This window comes from Anopheles ziemanni, chromosome 2, assembly GCF_943734765.1.
Source record: "Anopheles ziemanni chromosome 2, idAnoZiCoDA_A2_x.2, whole genome shotgun sequence".
NCBI lineage: Eukaryota > Metazoa > Arthropoda > Insecta > Diptera > Culicidae > Anopheles > Anopheles ziemanni.
The window spans coordinates 85,083,406-85,097,325 of NC_080705.1; positions in this window are offsets into that span (position 1 = coordinate 85,083,406).

Genomic DNA, 13,920 nt, shown 5'->3' on the forward strand with positions numbered 1-13,920 from the left:
TTGAGAGATCTGGGCGAAATATGCTCACGACCTTGCCAACCGGGTCTTGTTCTAGCGAATGACCTTCAAACGCTGAACCGGTAAACCGGTTCGGGCGACACGTTGTGTCTGTACACGCACCGCGCATGTGTTGGTGCAACAAATGCAAATGTGTGCGTGACCAAATTCGGTCTCGCGGAGAGGAAATTGTCCTCTCTTCTCTCGACGTGAGCTGGTAGAAAAACTAGAAAAGATGGATAAAATGTAATATGTTTCTTGAGACAAAATTACGCGTTTTGCAAAGACCTTTCATTTGAGAGGTCATTTGTGGAAATCGGTCAAGGAACTAACAAGTTATGCGCGAATTGGCTTTTTTAACCCAAATTGCCAACCAACCTGATTTACCTTTTCGCCCCTTCGGGCGAACACTTTCCAGGTGTGGTTTTTATCAAAAACAAGAAAGAACGGTAACATCTACCTTCAACACAAATACGCGTCTTGAAAAGACCTTTCATTTAAGGGGTTAATCGTGAAAATCGGTTGAAAGAATCAATAGTTATTAACAAATAGGCAGATTTTGGCTTTTTAGTAATCGAAGCTTATTCACCTTGTTCCCGGTAGAGTGCTGTCTCTTTTCCACACAATTAGTTTTCTCAAAAACTAGAAAATATGAGTAGATCTATTGTAAGACAAAGTTGTGTGTCTTGAGCAGACCTTTCATTTAAGGGGTCACATGTACAAATCGGTTCAGCAATTGTAAAGTTATTAACAAATTAGTTATTTCAGCAAAAAATACCAACCAAGGTTTCTGCACCTACGCCTCAGAATTTCATAAACTAAGAATTACGGAAGAGTCTTTGTTGCACAGAGTTATCAGTCTTTAAAAGACCTTTCATTTGAGGGGTCTGGCGCTAAAATTGGCCAAGCCACTAAAAAGTTATTGAGAAATTAGTTGCTTTAGCCATTATTTACAGTTGCGACCAAGGTTTTTGAAGTCCCTTGTTGTTGATGCACTTTGCGGCCCCGGCGTTAAGACGCGCAGTTGGAGACAAGTAGCGATCGTGACAGGTTCTTAGTTGAGACGTGTCTGTTGGTCGGTTCGGTCCGCAAGTGTCCGCGACCCCTTTTGTGGCCAGTCAGGTAAGAGTGTGGCACACAGATGCAATACCAGTCGGATACACAAGCCCAAGTTCCGGTTGGTTGTTAGCTTCCGTCTGTTTCGTTTTTGTTTTTCGTTCGAAGAATTAGAATATTTGTTTAGTGGCGTAAGATTACGGAAATGTAAAACCTTCACAAAACACAAGTGGCTTGTAAAAGTGTCAAGTAAACCGTGCGACAGCTGGTCTCAACGAGACTACACACCAAAAAGGGCTTTAGGTGCACATTCTTGCTCCCCGCGGGGGCTCAGCTGGTGTGACTCGCGGTGTTTGGTGGAGCCCCGTTTTTCCGCGAGGTTAGGTTTTTGGTGGCGTCTTGGCCCGCGCGGGCTGCTCTAGTGTGTGTTGCAGGTAAAAAAAGGGCTGTTTTGTTGGCGGCGTGCGAGTGCGTGTGAGAATTTCGATCCGCGGATCAAAGAAAGCGGGAAAAAATGGATGCAGTCGTCGTTGAAGCGATATTAATGTGTGTTTCGTTTCGCTCATGTTCAGATTCACTATCGATCTCATCCATGCGGCGTGACCCAGTGCGTTTCGAGCTAAAGTGCCGTAGTGCACACGAAGTAAATGAAAACAAATAGAAGCGGCAAAAAAGTAAATAAAATCGTGTTCAGTGGCGTGGAATTTCCCAGCCGTGTAAGCCACAGCCACAGGTCACCTGGGTGGTAATTGTGAAGAAAAGAATTACGGCCCCGTTGGCTTCTTCGCAGGCTCGCGTGTTGTGTTGGTGTGCGCTCGACGCACCGAAGAATATCGCGTTCGAAAGTCGTGTGGAGCCCACTGCGACTGCCTTTTCCTATCGATAAATAGTGGGAACGAAATAAGTGCGAAATACCTGCCTTGGTTTGGTTGCGCCCGTTCTGGTGTGAGAATGTTGTAATTCGGTCACAGAAGGAAAAAGAAACGGAAAACAGTGCTTTCGACCTCCCCATTCCTGCACCAACCGCCTTCCCTTTGCGGGCTTCAATTATTATGCTGGTTGGCGCACTGACGTCACGCCAGCGGAGTTCAAACCTTCAGTGGTGGAAAATTGGATATGCACCGAAGATGCGGCTGTTCTCCAGGAGAAGAGTTTCAAATTAGGATAATCGCATCCAGGTGCTAACTTGCACTGATTAATGTTCTGAATTAGATGGTCGAGAACTGGAACTAAAAGAAACCAGCCAACTAAGATTTATATTTTGTAATTTATGTCTTTCAAAACCGAGAGAAAGCAGTAGTAAAAAATCCCTTTAACGAGCTTTTAAATAAGCAATAGCATTGCTTTCAAATGATTGTTTACTTCTCATTAATTTGATTCAATTATCCGTCTAATTTACTAACAGAACAGAAACAGAAACGAACTCTTTTCAACGAATTTCTAATATGTTTTGAAAATATTCATATCTATTGTTCGAAAGTTTTCGTCAATAATATCTTACATCCTTTCTGGACCTCTAACTCAGGACCCCCTGCTTTAGCGAGGGTACTACACATCGACCATGTCATCGAAGGAGCTTTACGTAAAGGTAAGTGGGTAGTTTATGTGGATTTTTTGGGTTTTTTTTTTGTAGGACTTGTAGTCACAACGGAACACTTTGTCCGGCGTACCCTTATTAACTATTAATTCTCCACTAACGTTTGTTTCACGCTCACACCTGAAGGGTATTTGCTTTCAAAGGGAGACGGTGCTTATATGGTTTCCCCAACATTGGATTGTCCATTTGCCCTCCTCTTTCTTGACTGGTCCAGTCCGACGTCGGTATCGGGTTCTTGTGTCGTGACTCGCGTCCGCATGGCTTACGGCGGAGCGGTTCGCTTTTTGGGACGGCCACCATACAGCACATCCGGAAAACGGTGCTTTTTGGTCGTTACCAGTAAGCTGGCAAAATTACCTCGTGGAATGGAAATGAAGACGTAGCTTAAAAACCAATTCAAAGCAAAGAGTTATTGGATGGGACCGGAAAGTATTAAAAAAAATTACGCTTTAAAATTTTTAAAATCAATATTGTTCAACTATTTGCAACTTTTTGTAGCATAAATTCTGGATCTTAATTATCTTTCACAAGAAATAAACAAAGATTGCACATAAACGGCAATTATTTGTACTTATTTTCTCAAAGCTGCGAATAACTGTTTGGAACATTAGATCTGATATGGCAATACGAGCTACACCCAAGATCCCAAGCTAGCGCCAAGAAAGCATAACTAGGCGTGAGAACATGATAACACTGTTTTCCCGGAACATAAAAGGAGGGGAGCCTTAACCTAGTTCGTTTCGTGATAATGGTACGCTTTGTGTTCCTGAACTTCCCTTCTTACCACCAATTTAATGGCTCAATTTAGGCACCGTGAGCCGTTCCCAACAATCGAAGGTCGAATTGTGCATTCTTTCATGTTTTGGACGCTATTTACGGCTTCCATTAAATGTTTTCCACGCTGCGTTAATTTAATTCTTTTCTTTAATTCCGTCTCCAATCGACGGGAAAAAGGGCACTCGAATGCATTGGGAAAATAAATCAGGGTGGAGAGTCTTCTGTCGGAAATACTCTCTGCCTATCACTATGCGGCAAGTCTCCAGCTTGACTGACATCGAACACTTCTCGTAATTTATTTTTTATCACTTATCATCACGCATGTTTTGCTTCGGTTTCTGCCATAGTCTATCAACATGGTCTTTTTTTCTATGCTTACTATCATCAATGTCACTAGCAGCGATGAGTAATCAGTGGAATGAAACCGCGCGATTGATAAGAGTTACTTGCGGGAATGGAGAAGTCAGATGAAGTGCAAGGGAAGAACAGTCCCGGGTTTGTTCTTTTCGAGGTTGACAAAAAAAACCTATCAAGTACTTGTAGTCATCAAGGAGTGTTTTTATAATTTAACAATATAACGTACTCGAAACAGCGAGACTATTATAACAAACCTGACCTAAAGATGGAAAAACACACTCTCATTTCATTGAGTTTGGGGTAGTTTTGTTAAATTGCGAATTTTTTAACCACATCGTACATTTTCTAAAGATGAGTTTTCCTAATGCTAATTTTTCATGTAAATCATTTTAAAACCTAAAACAAATTTTTCTACCATAAAAAGGTGAGTCTTGAGTTAAAAACTAAAAATACACGAAGCATATGGATATATTGAAAGCATTATTATTAGAGATTAGACCTACTGATTCATTTGGATTATTTCGATTTTTATTGTGCTAAAAACCGTACAACTAATTTCCCAAAACTCTAGTTAACTTCCTGCCCATCCAGTTTTGGACACAATCAGTACCTTTCCCACCTGAAACAGAAACCATCATTCAACGCTAATGAGTCACGGGTGTGTTCCTTCGAGGCGTTCCTGTGTGTCTATTCTATTATTATTTCCTCCGCTCCGATGAGTCAAACCGAGGGACGGGATCATGCGAGTGGAAAAAGTGGGCTCACAGGAAGGAATGCATCTTTTCCTACGGAGACGGCCGCATCGATTTCGGTCGATGCGAAAGGGGGTTGGCCGGTCGCGTTGTCAAAACCTCCTCCCGACGGCTTCGATCGTCAGACGGTAGAAGACCGAAAGATCGTGACCTGGCGACGTGGTAAAAGCAGGTCAGCCGATTTGCTGAAGCACTCCGGTGTGTGTGTGTGTGTGTGTGGGAAACTTCGAGCGAACAGAAATCGAGCCTCCATGTCGAGTGACCTATTTTCTTTCCGGTGGCTTCCCGGGCTGAAGAAAAACGTCTTCCAATTCCGAAGCCCTTCTCTCCGGTTAGCTCGATGGGGGTTTTTTTTGGGATGAAGATGGAAAAATGGGATGTAGGAGGAAGGAATCCACACCACCCGGCTTTGAAGTGGGTGGGTTTAAATTGCCCTTGCCCCCCGCCGAAGAGACCTCTCCGGGTTTCTGTTTACGTCGGTTTAAAGCCACTTGAGATGGCTTCGAAAGTGCCCACCCCTTGTGGATAAGGGTGGCCCCGGTCGTTGGGGGCTCAGCGTGCGCGGACTGGGTTACCCTTTGTTTTGTTCCGGGCACCTCAACGTTAGCGTCGTCTCTTATGGCACAATCACGATCACGTCTTGCACCGCGCAGCATTCACCTTGAAACATTGCAAGACCACAAGCCCCCGATTGGAAGTAAGAAAATAAACGAACGAACAAAGCAAGATGAAAAACACAGCCATCGCTCTCTTTAACGAGATGGGCGACCCTCCATCCTCTTCCCCTCTAGGAGGGTCAAGTTGGTGGCGTGCAACGGTGGTGACCGACGATCGTGAAAGAGTTCTGCAATAGCACATTCGAACACGGTTGACTGAGGATTGCAGAAGACTGCATGATAATGGCGACGCCTCCGGTCAGTTGGTCGGCTGAAGAAAATACCCAACTCCATCCCCTTTGGGCTGCTAAAATGCAATGACCCACCCCAAAACCGGCACGGCGCACTCGGCACTATTGCGGTGAGATATTAAATAGTGCGAAGCGAGCGAGTAGGGATGATGTTTTCGTATACAAGATCAGTTTCATTTTTCTTTGTTGCAAAACTATGTTAACAATGTTGATCTGATGATAACTGGTAGTGCAACAACTCATTTATATGTTTATGCGGGTATTTTATCATCCGGAAAAACTTGTTCGGGTTGGGCAATGGGGTGTGTTTTTCCTTCGGACCGAGCCAACCAGCACCAACGTGTAAAATTTACAATAATCTTTTAAAAAAAACGAGGCATAGTTTTCCAAAGCCAATATAACACTGTTAAACAATTTTAGTTTCTAAACCTAGTGTTTAAATTGTAAGTGATACGAACAACATTTAGTTTCGTCCCTGTCAGTAAATTGCGCTTGTTTTATTGAAGCTTTCAATAATGGAAAAAGAAGAGCTTACATATGCTAAGCTTCGTTTCAATAAAATTGTTTTTCTATTAAGGTCACTAATAAATGATGCAGAAACATTGTTCATTTTGTTGAGGTTTGTTGTCTACACTTCTTGAATAAGAGTTCTAAACATTTTTTTGAAAATTGTTAATTCTTTCAAGCTACTATTAAACTGCTTTAAATAATGTTTTTAATTAATAGACAAGACAATTCCTTAAAATATGTAAAACTTCCTTTAAAGAAGTTAGTATTCCTATGAAGTCAGTACTAATAACTAATTATTGATGCAGAAACTTTTTGTTCATTTTATTGAGATTTGTTATCTCAACATGTTGAATGAGAGTTCTAAACGCTTTTTTTTTAAGAGTTCTAAACGCGAAAATTTTCTTTGAAGCTTCTTTTAAACGACATTTGTTGTAACTACAACTTTCGGATAGTATAAAGGTTCGAGGCGAATAACTATTTTAGACTTAGTCCACTGACTGGTCAAAATTCGGTTTATTCACTCGTTTTCCAGATCCAAAAACCCCCAGTCCCTTTCGGGTTTCCCTTTTATAATGCCTCCCGTGAACCCCTGTGGGCTCCGGTTCAAACTTTTGAACTATTAGTCCCGAGTGTATAGCGTTCCTGGTCTCTTTCCTCACTTCTCACGCTCGCATGCAGCCCTGTCGTTTTGACATCGTCTCCCCGAATAATCGATCAATGTATTGCTCGACTTATTTCCCTGTCTCGGCTGTCATGCGGACCTCGTGTTGCTTCCTGAACTGGAACAGGTGAGGGACTATTTACGTTGGATCCTACACTATACCTATAACTTATTTGCAGCGTCCTGACTGTTGGATACCGCCACGTCCAAAACTGCCAGCTTCGTAGCTGGTCGCTCCCAAACACCGCTGGACGTCCGCACACTCGCTCGTCTCACCTGACCATCTTTCGACCTAGTCACCCCCACTACTCGTCCTCTGGGCCACGTATTTCGGGGAAGGTTGGCGTCCACAATCAACACGATATCTCCTTCGGCGATCGGTTTCACCGGCTTGAACCACTTGGTACGGCGAGTCAGTGTCGGCAAATACTCTGCTATCCATTTGCGCCAGAAAATATCGGCCATCAACTGCGCCGTTCTCCAGGATGCTTTCAGGGCGGCTGCGTTGTCATCGTACTTTGTTGGTGGTTTGTCTCCCGTGGGGCTCCCGAGTAGAAAGTGGTTGGGAGTTAGTGGTGGCTCTGAAAAATCATCCAATGGTAAGTACGTTAGTGGACGTGAGTTGATGATCATTTCTATCTCTGCTAGTGCCGTGATCAGTATCTCATCCGTGGGATGCCGTGGAAGACGAAGTTCGCAGATGTTCTTCTTGACCGACTGCACCAGCCGTTCCCAACACCCTCCGAAGTGCGGTGCTGCGGGTGGATTAAATTTCCACGTAAGCGATGGCGAAGTGAACTCTTCCGCTAATTTGTCGAGGCTAACGTTCAACATCGCTTCTTTCAGCTCACGAGCCGCTCCGACAAAGTTCGTCCCGCAGTCAGACAGTATTTCTACTGGCGCTCCACGCTTGGCGATGAATCTGCGGACTGCGAGGATACAGGATGATGTGGACAACGTGTGCGCCACTTCAAGATGGATAGCGCGCGTAGTTAAGCAGGTGAAGAGAACACCCCATCTTTTCTCGACTCGCCGACCCACCGCTACAGCCATGGGTCCGAAGTAATCTACTCCGGTGAACGTGAAGGCACGTTGGTGAGCTGCTAGCCTTTCCTCTGGAATATTTCCCATTTCTGGTGGCATGGGCATTGCAGTACGAACCTTGCATAGCTGACACGAACGGCGCATTCGATCGAATTCGGAACGCAAGCGAGGTATTTGGAACCTCTCTCGAATCGCGTTAAGTGCTGCCTGGTGGTTAAGATGATGGTATCGTTGGTGGTAACGTTCCAGCAGTAGTGTGGTGACCCGATGTCCTCTCGGCAGGATAATGGGACGCTTAGTGTCCTCACTGATCCACGGGCAGTTCATTAACCGTCCCCGTGATCTCATCACATCGTGTTCGTCCATCTCCGGGGAAAGTTGGTATATGGGGCTGTCTTTCTGTACCACTCGTCTAAGGCCTCCCTTTTCGCCGTGATGTCTAAGTTGCGCCACTTCTTCGGGAAAGCCTTCACTCTGTACCAGTCGAAAGATTACTCGCTCTGCTCTCTGGTATTCTTCCTGGGTAAGTGGCTCTAAATTTTTCAGTGTCTTTTTAGCCCCCAGCCTAAAGATAAATTTTACGAGGTACCCTACGGTTCTGAGAAGTCCGGTCCACTTAGAGAACCGATCGAAGCAAATTAGTTGCTGCTTGACGACGTGGTGTAACAACGTGGCTCGCATTTCTTCGGTCGTCTCCCCATGGTCGGATTCCTGCACGGGCCATTCACTTATCGGTTCCCACAGAAATTCAGGACCGCGAAACCACGGACTGGAAGGGCTTAAGTCTGGTTCCCGATGCCATTTCGTTCCGAGGTCTGCGACGTTGATTTTGGTTGATATCCAGTGCCAGTCTTTCACCATGGTGTTCTCAATCAGTTCTCCTACACGACAAGCTACGAATTGGCTGTACCGCCGGTGGTCGGAACGTACCCAGGCAATAACGTTACGAGAGTCCGTCCAGTATATGACTCGTTCGATACGTAGTCTATGCGCCTGTCTGATGCTGTTGCCTAGTCTTGATCCGATGACTGCAGCCTGCAATTCCAGGCGTGGAATCGAAGTATGTTTCAAGTTAGCCACGCGTGTCTTGGATCCAACAAGAGCACATTCGATTACTTGACCTTCTTCGAACCTTATGTACGCGACGGCCGCCATCGCAGATTCACTCGCATCACAAAAAATGTGAAGTTGGGCGGTGTAGGCACGCTCTGATGTAAGGAGGCGATAGCAGCGCGGCACTCGTACCTTGGTCACCTCCGGAAGCACTGCCAGCCATCGGTTCCAACCTTCAGCGAGGGTCCCGGCGATGCGGTGGTCCCAATCGATTCTGGCCCGCCAGATTTCCTGAAGGAGGATCTTCAGGTAAACTAAAAGGTGACCAATCAATCCTAGCGGATCATAGATAGCCATCAGGGTACGCAAAACCTCCCGCTTGGAGGGTAGACGACTTCCGGAGAGTAAAGATTCGTCGTGCTTGGGGGACAGGCGAAACGTGAATGTGTCCGTGGCCATGTCCCACCACATGCCCAACACCTTTTCGATTTTGCCCTCTAGGTCCATGTTGACATCAAACTCGCCGGTTGGCGGGTCTCCCCGGATACGCGCCACGACCTTCGAGGAATTGGACATCCAGTTTCTAATTTCGAAACCTCCTTGACTGTGGATGTAGCGCACCTCTTCGGCTAGCCTAATTGCTTGCTCTTCCGTCTCGACGCTGGCAAGCATATCGTCAACGTAGTGTTCCTGTATGATGCACTCTACGGCGCGCGGAAATTCCTGAGCGAAGCGCTCGGCATTATGGTTTTTCACATACTGGGCGCAACTGGGAGAACACGCTGCGCCAAAGGTCATGACGGTGACCGCGTATACGAGAGGTTTGCCGTCTTCCTCCGCCCAAAGTATAAGCTGCGACCGCTGATCTTCGAGCTTGATCATCACTTGGTGAAACATCTCGCGGATGTCACCCGTTACAGCGATGCGAAACTCGCGGAACTTATATAACACAGCTAGGAGGCTTGTCAACAACTGTGGGCCTGTAAGGAGATTCGAGTTAAGGCTCACCCCGCTAACCGCTGCAGCTGCGTCGAAGACCATACGAATCTTCCCGGGTTTGTTGACGTTAACAACAGGAAATATCGGCAGGAACCAGTCCCTCGGACCCTTCCGGGTAAGTTCTTCCGTTGTTAGTCGTCTGATGTATCCCTTTTCCGTGTATTCCCGCATCTTTTGTTTGACCGCTGCCGCCAATTTCTCATCCTTCTCCATTCTTTTCCGTAGGCACGCGTATCTTCGGAGGGCCATGTCGCGGTTGCACGGAAGTTTGACGTCGTCGAACTTCCAGAGGAGGCCTGTCTCGTACCGCTTCCCACACTGTTTGGTTTCCTCGGTCAGAAGCTTTAACGCACGTTGGTCTTCGGTCGAAAGCATCTCCTTCGGAGCAGATATGCCAATTGAATCAATGGTAAAAAAGTTCCTTACCGCAAGGTCGAGGGCATCGTCTCCTCCGGATCCGCAGGCGCAAATGTGGTAACTGTGGTACACGTTGGTGTGCGTACGCTTTCCCGGACACGGACCGAACACGGTCCAGCCAAGACGCGTCTTTGTTGCCACTGGTTCGTTCTCGTAGCCTTCGGCGCTGCGAAGTGGTTGCCCTAGGTGACAGTTGTCGATGCCGATCAGTATCCTGGGCCTCACTTTCTCGTAGGACGCCAAAGGCAGTCCCTTGAGATGCTGGAACCGCTTCGAAAGTTCTGGCACCAGGACACTCTGTTCGGGCAACGCCAGACTGCGCAGGGTATGCACCTTCGGGAGCAGGTAAGATTGGCGCTCTCCCAGTCCCGACAACCTCAAGGAAAGCTGCACCGAATCCTTCTCGTCACGTGTGGTCTCCCCGGTCATTTGTATACATAACGGATTGGGTGTCCCGATAAGACCGAGATCATCCACCAGCTCTCGTTCCACGAACGTCGATGACGATCCGTCGTCGAAAAAGGCGTACGTGTCTACCGTTCCTCCAGGGCCATGTACCGTTACCGGGATGTAGCGGAAGATAACGTTTCCGCCGTCCATCACGTGGGCATTGCAGCTAACATTTGTCCGGGTTGGCGCGGGCTCGACTGCGTCGTCATGTAGTAAGTCGTGGTGTGTGGAGTTGCAACCGTCCTTCTCGCATAGCTTTCGAGACCGGCACTGTCCCGGGTGACGACCTAAGCACCGTCTGCAGAGCTTCCGGTTCTTCACGATCAACCAGCGTCCTTCAACGTCCAGCTGCCCAAATGTGCTGCAATCAGCGAGCTTATGGTTCGGCTGGTTGCACGCAGCGCATAGTGCTTTGCCTTTCTTTTGCGCGTCATGAGGTGTCGGTTCTAGTGTTCCTGCAATAGTGTGCGTGTTAATGCGGCTCACCTGGTTGCGACGGTTGTGTTGTGATGCCTTGTCGTCGTGAAAGACCACCGACAAACTCGACGCCTGTACGAGTCGTTCCAGCCAGTGCTCGAGGTCCGTGAGCGTAGCTTGTGGTAGGTCCAGGCGGTGATCGTTCCAGCGCAGTCGTTCCGTCGGTGGGAGCCTTTCAACGATCTCGTGGAGCAGTGTCGCGTTGCATTGATACTCCCACAAGCCGCACGCCTTCACGGTAGCACACATATTCAAGACTGCTACCCCGAAATCCACCAGCGTCTCGGGTCGGGTTGCGTCCGGTGATGGCATCCTTCGTAGTTTTTGGACGAGGGAGTTCGCTATGACCTCCGGTCGTCCAAACAGCGTCCGGAGCATGTTAATCGCCCCGTCAAGGCACGAGGGCAGCAGCAAGCGGTACCTAACTGCTTCCAATGCCTTGCCCTTCAGCGCCTTTTGAAGCCGCAGGAGGTTCTCTTCCGGAGTGTATCCGCACAATTCCGTTGACCTCGTGTAGCTTGAGATGAAAACCGGCCACTCTTCCGGGTCGCCGGAAAAGGTCGGGAGCTCGCGAGTTAAACCTTGACGAGCCGTCAGCCGACTTGCCGCCAAGGTCGTTTGCTGTGCCCATGTGTCGTGCAACGTGTGTGCCTGCTGAGGTGAAGTGTGGAAATTTGGTGTTCCGTTGGTCCCGGGATGTGCAGTGAAAGGTTGGGCTAGCACTTGTGGCGTCGCCATTGCCGCGTACGTTGCCGCATCCGCCATCGTCGGGTTCGCCATTGCTGGATTTAACGATAGTCCAGCCATCATTTGCGTCGCTGACGGCCCTGCCCTATCGTACGCAAATGCCGGGTCCAACGAAAGACCGGTCATCATACGGCTCGCCGAAGGCCCAGCCGCCGGGAAAGGTGCCGCAGCTCCCTGACCACCATAGGTCGTCGAGCGCCCGGTCATCCTTGTAGCTGCATCTATCGGTCGTACTAGTGTGGGTGCAGACGCCATCGTGCTTTCGGCTGCTGGTGTGCCGGCCATCATGTGCGCGTACGATGCTCCCGGCGTCAGCTGTTCGGCCATTGCCCTCGGCATCAGCTGTGTGTGCGATGCACTTAACGCGTACGGAGCACTAGAAGTGAACGCGGGTGCGGCCGGGACGACGTTGGCCACGCTACCCGTAGCGCGGGGCGCCTGTGCTGATGATGCCGGTGGGCAAAATCTCGCTTGCATTTCGAGGCTTTCGGGGTTCCACCCCGCTCCCGACACGATGGACGCCCTTTCCCTCTCGAGGCGTTGCAGCTCGAGAGTAATTTCACGTAGTCGATCGAACTCGATCGCCCTTCGATCGATTCCGGCATCCGTGAGCTGCGCTACGGAACGATCGTTCATCCGCTCGTTCGGTTGGAATATAGTCGAGTTGGCCATGGGTAGCTCGACTATCCGGTCCTCCTGCTGTTCCACCGCCGCTTGCCGCTGTTCAGTGGGTTCGTGTTCGGTCGCTTCCCGCTGTCCGGAGCACGTTTCCAGGATGGGACGGTCACTCAACATTTTTTCACAACCGCGCGCGATTTCTTGGCAAATTTCACTCGCGAAAACGAATTTAAGTTTGCGAAAACGAATTTTGAATTGTTGTAACTACAACTTTCGGATAGTATAAAGGTTCGAGGCGAATAACTATTTTAGACTTAGTCCACTGACTGGTCAAAATTCGGTTTATTCACTCGTTTTCCAGATCCAAAAACCCCCAGTCCCTTTCGGGTTTCCCTTTTATAATGCCTCCCGTGAACCCCTGTGGGCTCCGGTTCAAACTTTTGAACTATTAGTCCCGAGTGTATAGCGTTCCTGGTCTCTTTCCTCACTTCTCACGCTCGCATGCAGCCCTGTCGTTTTGACAACATTACAAAAAAGCAAATAATATAGATTTGTTATTGATAATATATTTGTGATTAATAGATCAGAAGGTTTTTTTTAAATATGCAAAACATTAGTTTTTGCAATGAGGTCAGTACTAACAACTTATTATTGATGCAGAAACGTTGTTCATTTTGTTGAGGTTTGTTGTCTCAACATGTTCAATAAGAGTTCTAAACATTTTTCGAAAATGTTCTTTCCAGCTACTATAAAACGACTATACTAAAACGCAAATAATATAGATTAATTTTTAATTAATAAACAAAAGGATTTATTTAAATCAAGCATATCCTAACATTGATATCAATTAGCCACACAGTTATGCTCTGTTCAGTTTACGCAAACAAGGGTCTCTACTATCTATTGGTTTGCTTTTTTTCTAAATTTTACGAATTTCACCACATCACTTCAAATAGTATGTAGGCCACCGAAGTCTCTAATTAGGCTTCCCCCTGTTTAGTCATCACTCACGGAATAAGTATCCATTTACTCACCTTCTAGTTGGTATATCGAAAAGCAGAAAAAATTCCACTTTATACGATGTTACGAGCTGTTATCTCGAAGACCCATGTGCCATGAGCCTGCATCACCTGCACCACGCCGTATCGAATGCGTATGTCGTGTAGCTTTTATCGCCGTCCCGCAAGCATGAGTTTACCTTCGAACCGACGCGACGTGGTCGACGTCCCCTTCTTATCAGCGAATAAACAACGTACAATTCAGCAATCACCAGAATCAGCTTTCTCGCGTAGACCGTTTTGTCTTCGTGGCACCCGATGAACCGAAGGTGTTCGGAGGCAAATTCGATGTTTCAAATCCGGCTCTAAATTCAGTGCCTCTGTTATCATCCCGTTTGGGGAGCAAATTGATCCTTTTATAGCCAAATCACCCTTCACGGGACGGGCATGTTTAGGAGGGGTAAATATTGTACGATCGGGGTTTTTTTTCCCCAAAACTACCC